Source organism: Natrix helvetica (assembly GCF_964273705.1).
Source record: "Natrix helvetica genome assembly, chromosome: 4".
Lineage (NCBI taxonomy): Eukaryota > Metazoa > Chordata > Lepidosauria > Squamata > Natricidae > Natrix > Natrix helvetica.
The window spans coordinates 97,971,691-97,990,152 of NC_138550.1; the positions used below are offsets into that span (position 1 = coordinate 97,971,691).

At 42.9% G+C, this 18,462-nt stretch overlaps 1 protein-coding gene across 1 annotated transcript in view; it reads left to right on the forward strand.

Moving 5' to 3' along the window:
* BMP6 (bone morphogenetic protein 6) overlaps positions 1-18,462 on the forward strand; it is a 100,238-nt gene that overhangs the window by 61,290 nt on the left and 20,486 nt on the right. The gene's annotated exons all lie outside the window — the stretch shown is intronic.

The window sequence follows — 18,462 nt, forward strand, 5'->3', positions numbered from 1 at the left end:
ATACTGAATATGAAAATGTGAATATATCAGGACTTCCAGTCTCTCTTTCTCCCTCTGTCTTCATATGTGAACAGAGAAATATTATTTCTGTTGGAATCCACTGAGTCTTGTTAAATACCAACATGGAAGATTTTCTTCCAAACTTTTTTATTCAAAGATTGGGTTAAAGTTAGATCTTAGTAACTTTTTGTGTAAGGTTTTATAGTAATTAGCATAAGTATAATCCAAGAGGTTAATTATAAATAAATGCTATGTATAAACTACCCCTCCTAAATGCTGAAATATTACAGAATAACCATTGTTTTATGAAGCTAAAATTACCTATGAAAATACTTTTGATGAGTAAGTGTAAAGGAACACAGAGATAAGATATGCTGAGATTAACAAAACATGAGTTCAGGGAAACATGGCAGCATGAGAAAAAAAAATCTTAAAAAGGTGTTCCACCTTGGTTCTCTTTGGGTAAAGAGAAAGGAAAGGAAGAACACGGTCAGGCTTTCAAGATTGTGTTATTATAGTCCAGATCAATAAAGCAGAGTTTTAATATTTCTGTGCTGTCACCTGGCCTAGCTCAAACGGCTGACAATAAGTTATAGGATGAAAAATATGGTCATCCTTTGGATTTGAAAAGGCACACTTTTGTTCAGTTCCTCTCTGGACACAGTGATAGCCCTCCGTCCCAGTTTGGAAGTGCAGTCTAGCACAACGAGAGCGCTGGAAATCCATTGCTGTAATACCTATCAGTGTCATTTTATGATGCTGCTCATGGTTTTTCTATCGGGTTTTGGTGCTGCTCATCTACAAAGCTGGTGGAGTCTTCATAGCACAAAGGTTGCTGGTGGGTTCTGCTGCAAATGCAGCTTCTAGTTTCCTTGAATATATGTCTGAATGTCTGAATCACTGAATGTCACAGTGATATAGGATTCCTTCACGGCATCTTTTCTAGTGCTTGTGTGGCCAGTCTCAGAGTTCTCTTCCCAAACTCTAGTACACTATAAGCAACTGGTGAGACATCCATTCTGACAACATGTCCTACCCAGCTCATCTGGGACTCAGTGCTGGTGAACTCCACATAATCCAAGACATGTAAGTTGCAGTGGTCACTTTCAAAAAAATTTAGAACCTATTCTGTAGGTGTGGCCTGTTTTGTGGGAGTAGCTCGGCGGTCATTTGACCAGGTGGAAGTGGTTTGGTGGTCATGTGACTGGGTGGGAGTGGCTTGGCAGTCATGTGCCCACCACTTGGTTTTTTTTGCAGCTTTCAAAGCACGGAGGACGGATGCCGCTCTGGAAGTACGCTCTATGGTAGTGTACAACCATAGAGCGTACTCCCAGAGCGGTATCCTACCTCTGTGCTTTGGAAGCCGCAACAGAGGACAGATGCCGCTCTGGGAGTACGCTCTATGGTTGTACGCTCTGCAGCCCACAACCATATACCATGCTCCCAGAGTGGCATCCGTCCTCCGTGCTTTGAAAGCTGCAAAAAAAAAAAAAAAAAAACAAGCAGCGGGCGGCACCAGCAGTGGAGATGCCCTGGCTCTGCAGGTACTGTAGAGTTAGCCAAGGGCATCGTGAGCCTGCGAGTCGTGTGAGCGGGGAGCGGAAAAGCTGCTTGCGCAACCCCCCTCTCCAGCCATGCAGAGCCCCATTCACTCACCTAGGGGCATTCCGAAGGCGCCAAGCCGCGGGAGGTGGAGGGCGGCGAACAGGCGCTCGCATTGCTTGGTGTCTTCTGGGTACCACTAGATTGGTATGCGGCGCTGTGCCCGGCTGGAAAGGGGGTTGCCGGGCGGTTGCTCGTGACCATGGTCACCTCATGGCTGCTGTATTGCTGCTGCGACAGCGCAACACAGCCATTCGACCCTGAGGCTGTGCCTGGCTCTTCGGGAGCCCGCTCGCAAGAGAGCAGCTGCCCAGCAACCCCCCTTTTCAGCTGGGCACAGCACCGCTGACCGACCTAGCAGTAACCACCAAGCAACGTAAGCGCCTTTGCCCCCCACCTTGTTCCCGCTTGGCCTGGCATCTTCGGGATACCGCTAGGTCGGCGAGCGGTGCTCTGCCTGGCCAGAGGGGGGGATTCTCCAGGGGGCTTATTTTTGGGGGGAGGGGCTAATAGTTTTGCCCACCCGAAATATGTGGCAAGGCTTTAGTTTCAGGACAGGTCATATTTTCGGGGAAACACGGTAGTTGGCCAATTTAAACAATAATGAACACAAACTTAATTTCTAGAATCAAAGGGCTGATCAGAAAAATAGGGCCTTCTAACAAATAATCAAAGATTGTCTCTAAATGTGGCACGCTACAATTATATGGATCAACTGAATTATTAGAATTGAATTTCTAAAGAGAAATTTTTTTAGGTGATAGTTCACCATAGTTGTAAGAAGAGGATGCATGGAGAGTTCTTCTTAAAATATTAATTTAAAAGTTTCTATATTAATAAGTCATTAATATACATTAATTCAGTTCTGTTGATCTGTGCCTTGTTCTATATTGTTGTCAGGATCTTTGCCAGCTGTTTAAAAACAAGAATAATTCTTTTCCAAAAATGATTCCCATAGTGTTCTTTTGAGCAAGATTTATTGAGATAAATGGGATGGATGAATTCCAGCAACTAAACTATTTAGAATCAGTACATATATCTCCACGTATTTTAGAGCATAGACTTTCCGATTTTCTTTCAAATTGGAGGGATGAGGGAATGAATTTGTTCACTGACAACAGAGAAGCTTGCAGCTGGCTATCTATATAAAAGTTCCTTGAATCTTTATCAGCCAGGGAATCATTTTAAATGTTGCATTTGTCCATATATTTTTGAAGTTGGTAATGTTGTGGAATTAATTAACTCTGTTCAATCTCAAGTAGAAAAATGTTAATGTTGTAAAAAATCCACAGTGTATTTCAAATTTAGGCTTCCCCATGGAAAAAGTTATCTATTTACAATCTGTTCATTTGTGCCTCAATGAATCTGGCTTTTGATAATTAATTAAGTACTTTAACCAAATTAACCTGCTGCATTTGGGCAGTTGTCCATCTGAGCAGGGTATTACTTACTACAATCAATGATCCACATAAATATCTTTACAATCTTAAACATCAGGGATACACGATTAAATGGCATGCTTTATCACAGCAACATAGATCTTTATTTCAGGACTGGTAGTGCTAGTGATAGAAATGGAAAGAAGAAGTTTAAGATTTGTTCATCCTGGATACGCCTCAGGATAGACAAAATGAGATAATTCCATAAGTCTGTACAGAAATTGCAATACAATTAGAGATGAAAATTTAACTTCATGCCACAGATCAAATCACAGGCCATCCTGCTCAAAACTTTAAAATCCTGCTATCTGCTATATGTGCTACTCAGATAGGCAGACTTAAATTATATATTGACCTATTATTTTTCATTTATTCATATAATTACTAGCCTGTTTCAATCTAAGTGACTGTTGTGGCTTACATGATATAGAAATATGAGAACATCCATGATTAATCTTAAAATATATAAACAATCTAGAACGAAGTGAACTGTCAATTCCAAGTAAACCAGGATTAAAAATAATGGTAAGAGATAGCAGTAAAATAAATAAAAAATAAAGAGAAAATATCCATAGCTAGTTATGACACTCTCTAAAGCAGTTTAAATGATGGCATTGTACTGAATGCCATTAAGGGAAGGTCCCAACTTTTTTGCTACGGGGAGACTATTCCAGAGGGCTGGTACTGACTCAGAAAAGCCATGCATTGTTCCTTTCTTTCCTGGAAGTAGGGAACTAAGAGTAGTTTTTTGAAGCACTTCAGATTGGAGTGAGTGGCCCTGTAAGTACTCAGTACCAAGGCATAAAAATTTCATAGGTCAAAAATGGGACTTTAAAGCATACCTGGAAACGAGGGGTCCTTTTGCTCTCTGAGCTTGTTTTCTTGCAGAGGTTTCATCGCCCAAACTAGGTAACATCATCAGTGCACTGTACATTTCAGTAGTGAAACATTTGCAAGAAAACAATGAAGCTTCGACAGCATCAAGGACCCCTCATGTCAACCCTGAGCTACAGATATTCTATTTTATATAAATATTTATCCTGGAAATATGTGGATACCAGCGCTTCTTTCTTACAGTCCAGGGTGGTGATGTGCAGTTGATTGTCATCAGTGCACTGATGATACTATAGCTTGAACTGTCAGACAAATTGCCTCAGAAACTTTATCTAAATGTTAAAAGTAGGAGAGAGGACAGACTTTTATGTGCTGCCCAAGATAAAGGCCAGAGTGAGCTGACCAATTCTCTTCTTTCACAACTTCTAACTGAAGTCACCAGTGGTGGGATTCAAATTTTTTTATTACTGGTTCTGTGGGCGTGACTTGATGGGCATGGTATGGCTTGGTGGGCATGGCATAGTGGGCATGGCAGGGGAAGGATACTGTAAAATCTTCCCATTCCACTCCAGGGGAAGGTTACTGCAAAATCCCCATTCCCTGTTGATCAGCTGGGACTCGGGAGGCAGAGAATAGATGGGGGCAGGGCCAGTCAGATAGGGTATTTATAGGTTCTCCGAACTACTCAAAATTTCCACTACTGTTTTTCCAGAACTGGTCAGAACCTGCTGAATACCACCTCTGGAATACACCCATTGAAGGAGCAGAGAACTCCAGAAGAGTGCTTTTAGTTCCTATTCCCAGCAGATGGTCCAGGAGGAAAGATGAGAAAGTACCAATTCCTCTATGTCACGGGTGTCAAACTCGTGGCATCACGTTGCGATCATGTGACATTTTGCAATGTTTTCCCCATTTGCGGGGATGGGCGTGGCCTGCACATGATGCATCCAGGTTGCCAGTTTGACAACCCTGCATCCTATATCCTTCATAGTTTTTCTGCCCCCACTATCTCAACAGAAAGGAGACTTTGGATTGATAGCTGTCTAAAATTTCCAGGTCAAGAGATGGTCTCTTCAGAAGAGGGTGCCCCACAGGTCTTTCAAAGTTGATTAAATAGTACATTTTTCTGTTATTCAGATTTGATATTTGATATTAGTCCTGCTGTTATATGAATTAACAAGTAGTGACCGAAGGACAAAAATTTCTATTTCAGAATAGCAAATGTTTTGTATGTAAGAAAACTTGTTTTCTCTTTTTCCTAAGAATTGTAATAATCCTATTATTATTTCTTTCCCTCCTCTCATTTTTTGAACTGTGACAACTTCTGCATTTAAATCAGTTTCTTCATAGTTTATGATTGACTCACTGAACTCTAATAAAGGCACCCCAGCAAGCAGTGAAGTTGTAGCTTAGGACCACGCCTGTCCATAGCCACATGAATCTTAATTAAAAGAAACGTCCATGAACAAGTATTTTTGGAATAAATTATATTGGTGACTGCTTGAAATTAGAATTAGTATGTGCATATATATGAATTAGTATGTGCATATATATGGTGAAGAATTTGGCTTCATTGCTTAACAGGACAAAATAGCAGGTGGGAGCTCACAGGATTGGTTTATTTTGATGTTCTCATCTGGTTTCTAGAGATATTTGAGAAGCAGCATCAAAATGGGGTGTTTTTCTTAAAATGCTTGTTGGATTAAATGAAGCAGTTTCCACCAAAACATCAGAAGTAATCTGGAAAAAAGATCTCAGAGGAGCTTCAGTATTAAATTGCCTCCATGTGTGCCTTTGCACCTGTTTGGCAGTTTTCAAAAGAAATCTCCTCATGTGCTCTGTGAAAAATGACACACACATAATTCACTTTTCTGTAGCTCCATTAAGACAAAGTTAAAAGTTATCTAGTATAAGTATGAATGGATGGAATGTTATCTATTGGGAAGGCTATTGATATGAAAAAAACTGCTTGCTCCTAATAAAATACTTCAAATAAGCCAGAGTTTTAAATCTGGCAGGATGTCAGCAGAAAATAGTGATAAATTCTGTTTATACAACCAAGAATTGTATTAGCTTTTTTGGTTGGCTCATGTTTAAGTGATCAACTACTAGGACTCCAAGGTCTCTCTCCCAGTTACTGTTTTTGACCTAGGTTTCACCTAATCTGCACTTGTACCTTTGGTTTTTCCTGCCCTGGTGTAAAACCTTGCTTTTCTCCACATTAAATTTTATATTGTTGGATAGGTCCTTGTCTTTTGGGACATTAGCTATTCCTGCCAGTTTAGTGTCATCTGTAAATGTGATGAGTTCCCCTTCTATTCCCTCATCTAAGTCATTTATGAAGATATTGAAGATTACTGGGCCTAAGATGGAACCTTGTGGTACCCTATTGTTTCCTTCCTTCCATGTAATGTAGTGCTATTTAGGACTACTTGTTGAGTATGGTTTGTCAGCCAGTTACAAATCCATCTGGTGATGGTACTGTCTATCCCATATTTTTCTAGTTTACCAAAAAGTAGGTTGTGAATGCCTTGCTGAAGTCTAAGTATACTATGTCCACTGCATTTTGCGGGTCTACTAATTTAGTCACTCTGTCAAAGAATGAAATAAGATTGGTTTGGCATGTTCTGTTTTTAACAAACCTGGGCTGGCTACTAGTTATAACTTTGTTTTTAGATGTGCTTTGATCTGTGTTTTGATCATTTTTCTTCTTTATTTTAATAGTTCTTATTAACAATTTTATCTTTAAAATGTGTTAATATTGGTTTGTAAGTCATCTTCAGGTTTTTTTTTAACATTGAACAGCCAGTGTAAATTCCTTAAAATAAATAAGTTCTCAATGGTGCTTGTTCAAAAAACTGTTTTTTGAGAGTTCATTTCAGGTTATTATAAGAATTGCAAAACCATGGTTTATTGCTGTCCATGAAGTCATGTCACCATTATTGTCTTCTTTGCTGAATATATCATCTCCCCATATTGCTGAATGCACCTCTAACAAATATATTTAGCCTCTCATAGAGTCAGTTCATAGACGGAAACATGCCTTACTGTTGAAGAGGCATTTTATAATTGCCTGTAATTGCCTAGGGCAGTGGTCGGCAAGCCGTGGCTCGCGAGCCACATGCGGCTCTTTACACACTTTAATATGGCTCTTCTGTGTGCCGGGCGCCCGCTCCCCTCCCTCCTCTCGGGCACTTCAAAACAAGCGCCCCTTTCCCTTTTTTCTTTTCGACCCACAATGATTAGGGAAGATCCTGAAGTCAGGCGGGGACGAGAAGCGAGGAGGCAGAAAAAGAAACGGCGGCTAAGGAGCTTCCCCCCGCCTCCTCCCAGCAAAAATCTAACCGGGGAGCCGGGCGGGCAGTAGCAAATTAGCCGATCACGCCGCGTGATCAGCTAATTTGCTACTGCCCGCCGGCTTCCTGATAAGATTTTTGCTGGGAGGAGGCGGGGGGAAGCTCCTTAGCCGCCGTTTCTTTTTCTGCCTCATATTAGCCCAGGCAGGGATCTGCAAAATTGGCTCTTAAGACTGGTGGACTTCAACTCCCAGAATTCTGAGAATTGAAGTCCACCAGTCTTAAAACAGCCAACTTTGCAGACCTCTGTGTTAGCCCAAAGCCTGGTGCTGGGCGGGCCTTGCTCCCCCATTGGTGGAGCCCCAGGAAGCGAGGAGGGAGAAAAAGAGACGGAGGCCAAGGAGCTTCTCCCCCCCCCCCTCAAAAATCTTATCAGGAAGCCGGCGGGCAGTAGCAAATTAGCTGATCACGCGGCGTGATCGGCTAATTTGCTACTGCCCGCCCGGCTCCCCGGTTAGATTTTTGCTGGGAGGAGGCGGGGGGAAGCTCCTTGGCCTCCGTCTCTTTTTCTCCCTCCTCGCTTCCTGGGGCTCCACCAATGGGGGAGCAAGGCCCGCCCAGCGCCAGGCTTTGGGCTAACACAGAGGTCTGCAAAGTTGGCTGTTTTAAGACTGGTGGACTTCAATTCTCAGAATTCTGGGAGTTGAAGTCCACCAGTCTTAAGAGCCAATTTTGCAGATCCCTGCCTGGGCTAATATGATTGATGCCCTTGGTGGACTTCAATTCTCAGAATTCTGGGAGTTGAAGTCCACAAGTCTTAAAGCTGTCAGGTTTGAAGACCCCTTGGGGTTTTTTTCCTAAAGGGTTAGGGATGCAAGGATCTTGTAACTTGACAGCTTTAAGACTTGCGTGCTTCAAATGCCAGAGTTTATTGAAACTAAAAACAGTGTACCATCCTATGTATTTTCGGTTTTAAAAATGTGGCTCTCAAAATAAATTTCAATCGTGGTTTTGGCGAAATTTGGCTCAGTTGAAAAAAAAGGTTGCCCACCACTGGCCTAGGGGAACATTGTATACTCTAGGCTTTCAATGTAGTGGCCATGTGATTGCCTATTTCCAAGAATGATTCTAGAAACCCTAGAACCGTGATGGCAAACCTATGGCACACGTGTCACAGGTGGCATGCAGAACCATATTAGCCAGCATGGCAGAAGTCAGCTCCGACAGACATGCGCACGCTGGCCAGCTGATTTTTCAGCCTTGCGGAGGGCTGGAGGAGGCCGTTTTCACCCTCCCCAGGCTTCAGGAAAGCCTCCGGAGGCTGGGGATGGCAAAAAACAGACTCAATGGGTCAACCGGAAGTTCATTCCCAAACTTCCGGTTGTGCCGTTGGGCTGTTTTTCACCCTCCCCAGTCTCCGGAGGCTTTCCTAAAGCCTGGGGAGGGTGAAAATGGCTTCCCCTGGCCCCTCTGGAAAGCTGAAAATAAGCTGGCTGGCGCACGGATGTACACCGGAGCTGATGCCTGGCATGTCAGCAAATATGGCTCCGTGTGCCACCTGTGGCACGTGTGCCATAGATTCACCATCATGGTACTATAGCATGCACACTTAAAACATCTGCAAATGCAGTTTGTTCCTGAGAACTCCCATGCACAAGTGCATGCACAGGTGGGTGATGGTGGTGATTGTGCATGCATGCGCAGGTGGGTGGGCATGTGTGCATGCGCGATGGTGTGCACATGCACAATTTTGGCACACCTTTAGAAAAAAGTTAGCCATCACGGCCCTAGAAATAGTTAAAAATAAATTAAAACTAGTCACCGCAGCTAAGGATTCTGTTTGGAATAAGTCCCTCTATCCAGAGAAGAGATACAAGCTGGAAAGGCACACAATATTCTGGAAGGCTTGTTGGATGGCCATTGCTAACTAGCCTCAAAAGATAGGGTTTGTCTGTGCTATAGCTAAGGTGGGTTTTTGAGGAAATAAGAGTATTATGATCCACTTTGCCTTCTTCAAATGTCACTTATATAACTAATTATAGGATTACATAACCTGTTGTTGACAAATGGATAGCATATACAACAACAACAGCAACAACAGCAACTGTAAGGCTAATATCCTCCATACGGAATCTGTCCATTTCTGTACATACGGCCATCCTGCTTGCCAAAGCACTACAAATACTTAAGTCATATGTTCTTGTTGCTGCTTTGTTAATTTGCATTTGTAGATTCATGGAGCTTCAGTATAATCCCGTCTCCTTAATTTATAATTTCTCAGGTATCGTAATCTTGGCATTTAATGTTCCTTTTGTACTGTTTAAAACAACATAAAAGGGATATAATTGTGGCCTCATTGCTTCTGTTCCAGCAGTTGTCATTCCATTTCCTTTCCAAGAGATCTTTATGCACCTTCAGTAGCTATTAGAATTTGTCCTTGTGCCATGTTCTAATGCCTTGTGCCTAATATGGCTTTTGTGTGATCCAACTACTTCTCTCTTGTGAGTCTACAAGGAAAGTCTGAAGCTCTCATAGTCTGTCTAGAAACAGTAGCTGTTCTTCATATTTTCTTTATATCTTAATTTCTAATACACATAGTCTATGCTGGTCTAGGGGAGGCATGGTTTACAGATTCACTAAGATGGCTCTTAGCTGTACCTTGTGCTTAATGGAAGTTATCAGGAAAATATTTTTAAAATTTAGAGGAAATGAAGGAGCAGAGTACTTAGATCACATCCATATCCACAAAAGTAAAATATTCAATAACCTTCCCATTCCCTGGACCTACTCAATAGACAAGAAAGAAATAACTTTGCGGCTGAGCATATACAATTGTCACACTCCAACTTCAGACAGCATCTGCTTTTCCTATCTTTTGTTTAGTTGCTTGGCTCCACGAGCAGATTATAGGTAAGCTATTTTAGTCTAGGCGTTCTGGCTTTATGCCCCAATTCTCTCCTATTTTTAAGTGGAGCAAAATATACTAACTGTAATATCACTTTCTATAGGAGACAGTTTTGGCTTAAAAGAAGCCCAGAAAGAGACTAACATACAATAGAGAAAATAAAGATCTTCATAGACAGAAACACAATAAATAATTTAGTCTTTGTCCAAGGGGAGTAAGTAAAGAACCTTGGTTGTCCTCCTCTGGAAATGCCTTCTCCAGTGTGATCAAAGTTTGAATGTATTAGGTTGCTGCTGCACCACTTCCTATTGAGACTCTAACCCACTGTCTACTAACTTTTCATCACCAGCACCCTGACCCCACTGGGCTTTTAACAATCTACTCGAGGTCTGACCTGCTCCGCCTGCGGGAGGCCCCTCTCTCGCAGGCATGGCCCTTGGCTCTCTCAAGGGCCTGCCTTGATGACGGGTTTGTGAACCCCGAGAGGTGGAAGAAACGGAAGCTGAGGGGATTTTTATCTAAATGTTTTGTATTGTTGTTAGGGGGTTCCAGGGAGGGGGGTGGGTCAACCAGGCCGGGAGGGGAGCCAGTGCCAGACGAACAGGTGAGTCCAGGAGGGAAGTGAGCGGGGTGGGGGGGGAGAGGGAACAAGTTATTCCAACAGAGGGTTGTTTTATTACAACGGTCGCGGGGAGGGGGGGATGCGAGGACAAGAGAAGATCACAAGGTCGGTTGGGAGACCATGGCTGCTGGCTACGCCCGGTCGTTTGTACCAACCCCCGCAGTCTAGGTGGCCAGGAACTACAGAGCCAGGGCCTGCGGCTGATGCTTTGCAATGCAAGGTCCGTAACCAACAAGGCCCCCCTCATCAATGAGTTGATCTCTGAGGGGGAGCTGGACCTTGCAGGGATAACGGAGACCTGGTTGGGCCATGAGGGTGGTTTACCCCTCGTGGAAATGTGCCCACCGGGTTTCCGTGCATTCCATCAGCCTCGGGCCCTGGGTAAGGGTGGTGGGGTGGCGGTAGTTATACGGGATTGTCTAGAGCCGAGGGAGTTCACTGTTCCTCAGATACCCGGGTGTGAGTCCCTAGGTGTGAAATGGGGCCCAGGGAGGCAGTGGGGTCTGCTGATTGTATACTTGGCTCCTCGCTATACATCAGCGGCCCTGCCCGAGCTCCTCGAGCTGATCTCAGAGACGGCGGTTGAGATCCCCAAGCTTTTGGTCATGGGGGATTTCAACCTGCCGTCGACGGGAGCAGCATCTGAGGTGGCTCGGGAGTTCATGGCTTCCATGACAGCCATGGACCTGACCCAATTAATTCAGGGCCCCACACACGAAGGTGGCCACACACTGGACCTTGTTTTTGTATCTGAGCAGTGGACGAGTGATCTGGGAATAGAGGATTTAGTTATTACTCCCCTGTCATGGTCAGATCACTCATGTCTCCGGCTGGACTTCCCTGGCGCTACCCCCCACCGCGAGGAGGCGGAGCAAGACTGCCCAAGCTGGTACCGCCCCAAGCACCTGATGGAACCGGATAGGTTCCAGACGGAGCTTGGGCCACTACCTGTAGCCCTGACCCGCGCTCGGTCGGAGGACCTAGTGGCCGCCTGGAATAGGGTGACGGCTGGGGCCTTGGACCGGGTCGCGCCTTTGCGACCTCTCCTACGGCAGCGACTCGCCCGAGCTTCTTGGTATACCGAGGAGTTGAGGGTGATGAAGCGCCATAGGAGACGTCTAGAGAGCAGGTGGAGGTCCTCACACTCCGAATCTGATCGAACACAGGTAAGAGCCTATTTACGGACCTACCTTGTGGCATTGAGAGTGGCCAAACGTAGACACTGTGCCGCTCTTATTGCGTCCGCTGATAACCGCCCTGCTGCCCTGTTTAGGGTGACCCGCTCCCTCTTATCGCAGAGGACGCGGGGGGCACCCTTGCAGGGCAGAGCAGAGGAGTTTGGGGAATATCTGCAGGACAAAGTCGCTCAGATCCGGAGCGGATGGGCCCCCCCCAGTGGACCGGACGGGCCGTCAACAGTGAGTCTTGTGAGACCATTCTGGGAGGAGTTTAACTCTGTTGCCCCCGAGGATTTGGACAGGCTGCGTGGACGGCTGTGACCCACCACATGTTCAATGGACCCGTGTCCCTCCTGGCTGGTACTGGCAACCTGGGAGGTGACACGAGGCTGGCTTCTGGGCCTGGTGAACGCCTCATTGGGCGAGGGATCCTTACCAACTGCCTTGAAAGAGGCGGTGGTGAGGCCCTTACTCAAGAGGCCTTCACTTGACCCAACGGAGCTAGCTAATTATCGTCCAGTCTCCAACCTTCCCTTTCTAGCGAAGGTTGTTGAGAATGTGGTGGCACAGCAATTTCCGCGACACCTTGATGAATCCGAATATCTAGACCCACGCCAGTCCGGCTTCCGACCTGGGCACAGCACAGAGACAGCCTTGGTCGCGTTGGTGGATGATCTCTGGAGGGCCAGAGATAGAGGTTGTTCCTCTATCCTGGTCCTATTAGACCTCTCAGCGGCTTTTGATACCATTGACCATGGTATCCTATTGCGCCGGCTGGAGGGGATGGGAGTCGGAGGCACCGTTTTGCGGTGGTTCGGCTCCTACCTCTCCGACCGGACGCAATGTGTGTTGACAGGGGGGCAGAGGTCGACCCTGAGGCCACTCACTTGTGGGGTGCCACAGGGGTCGGTCCTCTCGCCTCTCCTGTTCAACGCATATGTGAAGCCACTCGGGGAGATCATTCATGGTTTTGGGGTTGAGTATCATCTGTACGCTGATGATACCCAGCTGTATATTTCAACCCCAAACCACCCCAACGAGGCTGTCGAAGTGATGTCCCGATGTTTGGAAGCCGTCGGGGTCTGGATGGGGGATAACAGACTCAAACTCAACCCCTCCAAGACTGAGTGGCTGTGGCTACCGGCACCTTGGTTCAGCCAGCTGACTCCATCGCTGGCCATAGGGGGCGAACAAATGCCCCCTGTGGAACGGGCGCGCAATTTGGGCGTCCTCCTAGATGCCCGGCTGTCAATGGATGACCATGTGGCAGCCGTGGCAAGGGGGGCGTTCCACCAGGTTCGCTTGGTGCGCCAATTGCGCCCCCTACTGGACCGGGATGCCATACGCACGGTCACTCATGCACTGGTGACGTCTCGCCTGGACTACTGCAATGCTCTCTACATGGGGCTTCCCTTGGGACGCGCCCGAAGACTGCAGCTAGTCCAGAACGCAGCCGCGCGGGCTGTCATGGGGAGTACTAGGTACTCCCACGTAACACCTCTCCTGCGCGAGCTGCACTGGCTGCCTGTGGTTTTTCGGGTGCGTTTCAAGGTTTTGATTACCATCTTTAAAGCGCTCCATGGCACAGGACCTAGCTACTTGCGGGATCGCATCCTGCCACACACATCCCTGCGGACAATTCGCTCTCACAGGGAGGGACTTCTCCTGGTGCCGTCCACTAGGCAATGCCAACGGGCGACGCCAAGGAGCAGGGCCTTCTCTGTGATGGGCCCAACCCTCTGGAATGACCTCCCCCCCGACATTAGAACCACCACCGACTTCCGCTCCTTCCGCCAAAAATTGAAGACTCACCTGTTCCGATTGGCTGGCCTGGCACAATCATAACTGATACCTCCTGGCAGACATATTTCTTAACTGGTATTTTAAGGGAATTATTTTTAAAATTTAATTGTATGGGATATTTTTAGGGGTTTTTAAAATTATATTTATATACTTTACTCAGCCGTACAGTTCTTTTAACCTTCTTTTTAACCTCCTCCATATTTTTCTATTTTTCTATCTATTTAACAATTTTAACTGTTCAATTATTTAGTTATTTATATGATGTATTTCGTGTATGGACTGTACACCGCCCCGAGTCCCTTTTGGGAGAGGGGGCGGTCTATAAGCGCTCAGTAAATAAATAAAATAAATAAAACCATAGTTTTTGATTTTCTCTATTTGAAACCTCTGGCAGAAAGATAAGTTTTGTGAGTCATCTCCATTGTTTGGAGTTTAGGCAAGTAAAGATGGTGGCAAGGAGACGACGAGTGGTCATTATTATGACTTCTTATGAAAAGATGCATCACCTAAACATGGATCAGAATTTCTTTGCTTCACTGTCACTGGTCAAAGAACATTGCTGCTGCTTCCGCATCTCAGCTTTTCTTGAGACATCACTACTGATGCTCTAGTTAGTATCTGAACTTTCCTTTTGGTCTTTGCTTATTATCAAATACAGAAGTGAAATAGATTTCTGCATGACAGCAAGCGACGTGAGTGTGGTGAGGGAATTCTGGGAGTTGAAGTCCACAGGTCTTAAAGTTGCCAAGGTTAGACACACCTGGTGTAGACCAGCATGGTATGTGACAAGAAGGAATTATATTGGCATTCTGAAAGCAAAATTTTCTTTCAGGGCAATTACTGTTCTGGGAGGCACTATTGTAAAATTCTACTTAAAATGAATGCAAAAGAGGGCACCAAATTCGTGGTTTATTATTTAAAGCTAAACATGAAACAGGATAGGGAATGTTCAAAAACGGCTGTTTGCTAATACACCTACCCACTGAATATTTTGAAAATTTGTTCTTCATTTTACATCTTGTGAACATAAATCTGAATATAAAAACATAGAATGAATATTTGGTCCCTGAATGAAAAACATTGAACTTGAGATATTGTGTATACAGATACATACATACATACATACATACATACATACATACATACATACATACATACATGAATCTTTAGGGCAATTCAATAATGATTTAGATAACTTTTCCTAGGGTACAGTACAGTATCTTTTCTTTTATGTACACTGACAGCATATGCACTAAAGACAAATTCCTTGTGTGTCCAATTACACTTGGCCAATACAGAATTCTATTCTATTCTATTCCATTCTTTATTACGGTTTTCCAGTATTAATGATATTTATACTTCCACAGTATTTGACTACTTACATCAGTCAACAAAACTGACACAAATTGTATATCGTAGCAAACTTGTGTTTTTTTATAATGTTAACTATGAATATGGTTTCCTACATTGGAATAAGCAGTTCCTTTTGTTATATTCAACACAATAGTATTTCGGCATAAGAATGAAGTAAACTATTTTTACTTGTGGGTAATAATATTTGTTTCCTTTTTTCACATGAGAAAGAATATTTACCCATAGCTTGGGCTTCATAACCACAATGTATTATTTTCCTGACTTTTTGTGAACTCCCATTTAAATTTACAGAGAAGTGGATTTCTTGAAGAAAATTTAGCTGCATATTTTAGAGTAAGAGTATGTGGAACTGGATTGCAGCATCCAATCTCTTTATCAGATGGACGGAGGCATTTCAAGTATGTTCTAACTCATCAGGGATATTAATTTAAAAACCCTATGTGTGGAAAGAGAATCTGTAAGCTTTTTTCATATCTCTTTTCAGATAATCATAGTTTATGCCACATCTGCAAAATCATGACTACTTATTATAGGCTTGCTAACCTGGAATAGTTTTTGGTTATGCCCCTGAATAATGGAAATAACAGCAAATTTAATATTCCTTATAGTGACATTGTATTATGTTTTATATTGGACTGATATTTTCACCTTTGGATTTAGTATGTATTAAAAATGACTTGTGCCAAAATAGTACTGTAAAATGAGTAGTTTCCATCTCTTTTTGTAAAAAAAACTTTTCCCAAAATATATTGCTACACATGAATAATCGTTCTGTTTTTTTCTGACAAAACAGTTAAATGATAGATAGAAATGTTATTGAAAAGGGCAGTTTTGATGATTAATGCATCAGTATATTGATTTAAAGCTGCATTTAGCTTATCATTGAACTAGTAACAGAACAATGTAGATTTTATAAGGAGAAATAAAACAAAGCAGCAGATATTAGTGGATCATATACATATGTGATATAGTGGCTTTCGGGTTTTTGCATAATGTTTTCAATCATTGATTTGCATCACATGCACAAAGCATGCCAGTTTTTGTTTGTGGATCCCTGACTCAAGGAAGCAATCTTTATTTCTCACAAAATTAATAATGGTTCTACTTCTAGTCCATAATTTAAAACCCCACCATCTCTTTCTTTCCTTATCTCTCCAGCTTTCAAAGCCATATATTACCAACGAGAAGAGCACTGATTTAAGTGTCCTAATATTTATTGTTATAGATATAGCCTTATCTTGTTTGTTTGTTATTGCCTTCCTCCCTACAATTAAGTGCCTCTTTGCTTGGCCAGCATATCATCAATCTTCAGCTGTGTTTTAACTCTCAGAAACAAAATAGATATTACTGTTATGTTGTTGCCATCCAGTATAAGCTCATTGAGTGTATAGGTTGGTGTTTTACTGTCTAGATATCTGCTGTTGCTGCTATTTTCATTCCAGCTATCATCTTTTCCAGTGTGATCATTTTTATAATATATTCACTGTATAAATTAATATTAGATAAATTATTTTATTTCTTATTATTTTATTCATGTGTCTTTGATAAGACAAACTTACTAGTTTCACATTTGTTTTGCTTGCACGGTTGGATAACTTCTTTTTCTTTTGCAATAAGATTTCCCATAAAGGGTTCCTATTCTGTCTAATGAGTTTGGATACTTGTCAGTTTTTAAGTTAATTAACTCAACTTACTACTAATTCGTTCACCACCTCCCGATACTGGTTAGGCATTGGGGATTTTTTTCTCATTCATTTGAAATACGATATATATAAGAATCGTTTTCTTCCAAATAAAGAGCAGTGAATGGCAGGGTGTGTATGCCATCTTACATTTTCTGGAAATGTGGTTGTTAATGGAGAAAATAAAGGAAGATGCTATTGAAATCAGTTCAGTGGGCAGGAAGTACAAAGCAGGAAGTACAAGACAGGAAAGACTTACCTGCATTCCATCAATGGAAGATTGATGAGAACATGAGCTCTTCTTGAGCTCTGCTTTTAAAAAGTATGGTCTATAGTAGATAAATCCCCTCCGCCAGAGAAATTGCTCAATGAGAACTCTGAAAAATCAGAATCCTTTGTAAATGAGAAGAAAATAAGGCTAATAAACTGACTAAAGAAACTAGATCCTATGTGTGCTTCTCAAGAGGAAGAGCCACTAGAGCAGGGGTGTCCAAACTTGGGAACTTTAAGACTTGTGGACTTCAACTCCCAGAATTCCCCAGCCAGCATGGCTGGCTGGGGAATTCTGGGAGTTGAAGTCCACAAGTCTTAAAGTTCCCAAGTTTGGACACCCCTGCACTAGAGCTTAGGTTGACATGCTGCCAGGAAAGTGTATATAGATTTCATTGGGTTCAATGCCCAGTACAATAATTTTGTTTTTTGCAAAAAAGGTCAGCCCAATACCAAAACAATTCCATCCCTAGCATACATAGAGCAAGCTGGGCTAAACATATCCGTTCCATACAACTGCAACCTCTGCATCCTTATCTAAGAATAAGAGCTATAGAACTCAATGAGACTTAGTAACATACTACAGGTTGAACATTAACAGAAGGCTAGAAGGATTTCTTGTTTTAGATGAGAAACAGGGATATGGAGAAAAAGCATACCAAAATAGAATGGATAGTGGCAGTATGCCAACAAAGCAGAAAAATGCTGTGTCAGGAAGGCATTCCTTGGAGATCTTGACTGGCAGCCAGCCAGGAAAAAAAGGCTAAATACAAGAAAATCCAAAAAAGGTATAGGATGTGATCAAGGAAAATAAAGTTCACCCTTTACTATAGGGATAATAAGTCCAAGCCATATGAATTAATGTTCAAACTTCTATCAGTCAGAAACTGATTGGAAGTAAATTTATGTTCCCTGAGGGGACCTGATCGGTGTATGGTATTAACTGAATTTTAAGATCAACTAATCTAGTTTCACAATTTTTCAGCTAACCTATAGTTGAGATACTAAAGCAGAATATTCATATTCATTGATCCTCGTCTTATCAGAAGCTAATACATATTTTATACATTCATTTCAATTTCTTTATATGAATGAATCCCAGAGCATAAGATGCCTTTAATGTATGTGGAATTCCAGTTTCAAGTAATAGAAACTAGTAATTTCTAGTAATATCTTGATCAAAAAATTCAGTGACAGTGTCTAAGTTGCTCTTCATTCCAGGCAAACACTTAATAACAGTTGAATATTGTAGCTAACAGAAAAAACAGAGTGATTTCCTGCAGTTACTATTCCTTTGGTCACCGTATTTTTTTATCATAATATTCATCCTGGAAGTGACAGAATTATGAGTAATTGGGAATAAGAACTCATACGGTTTTGGGTGAGTGAGAGGATGTGGAAAGTGCTAGAACGTTCATAGTGTTAAATGGAGCAATCCATTATGCTTCCCTAACACA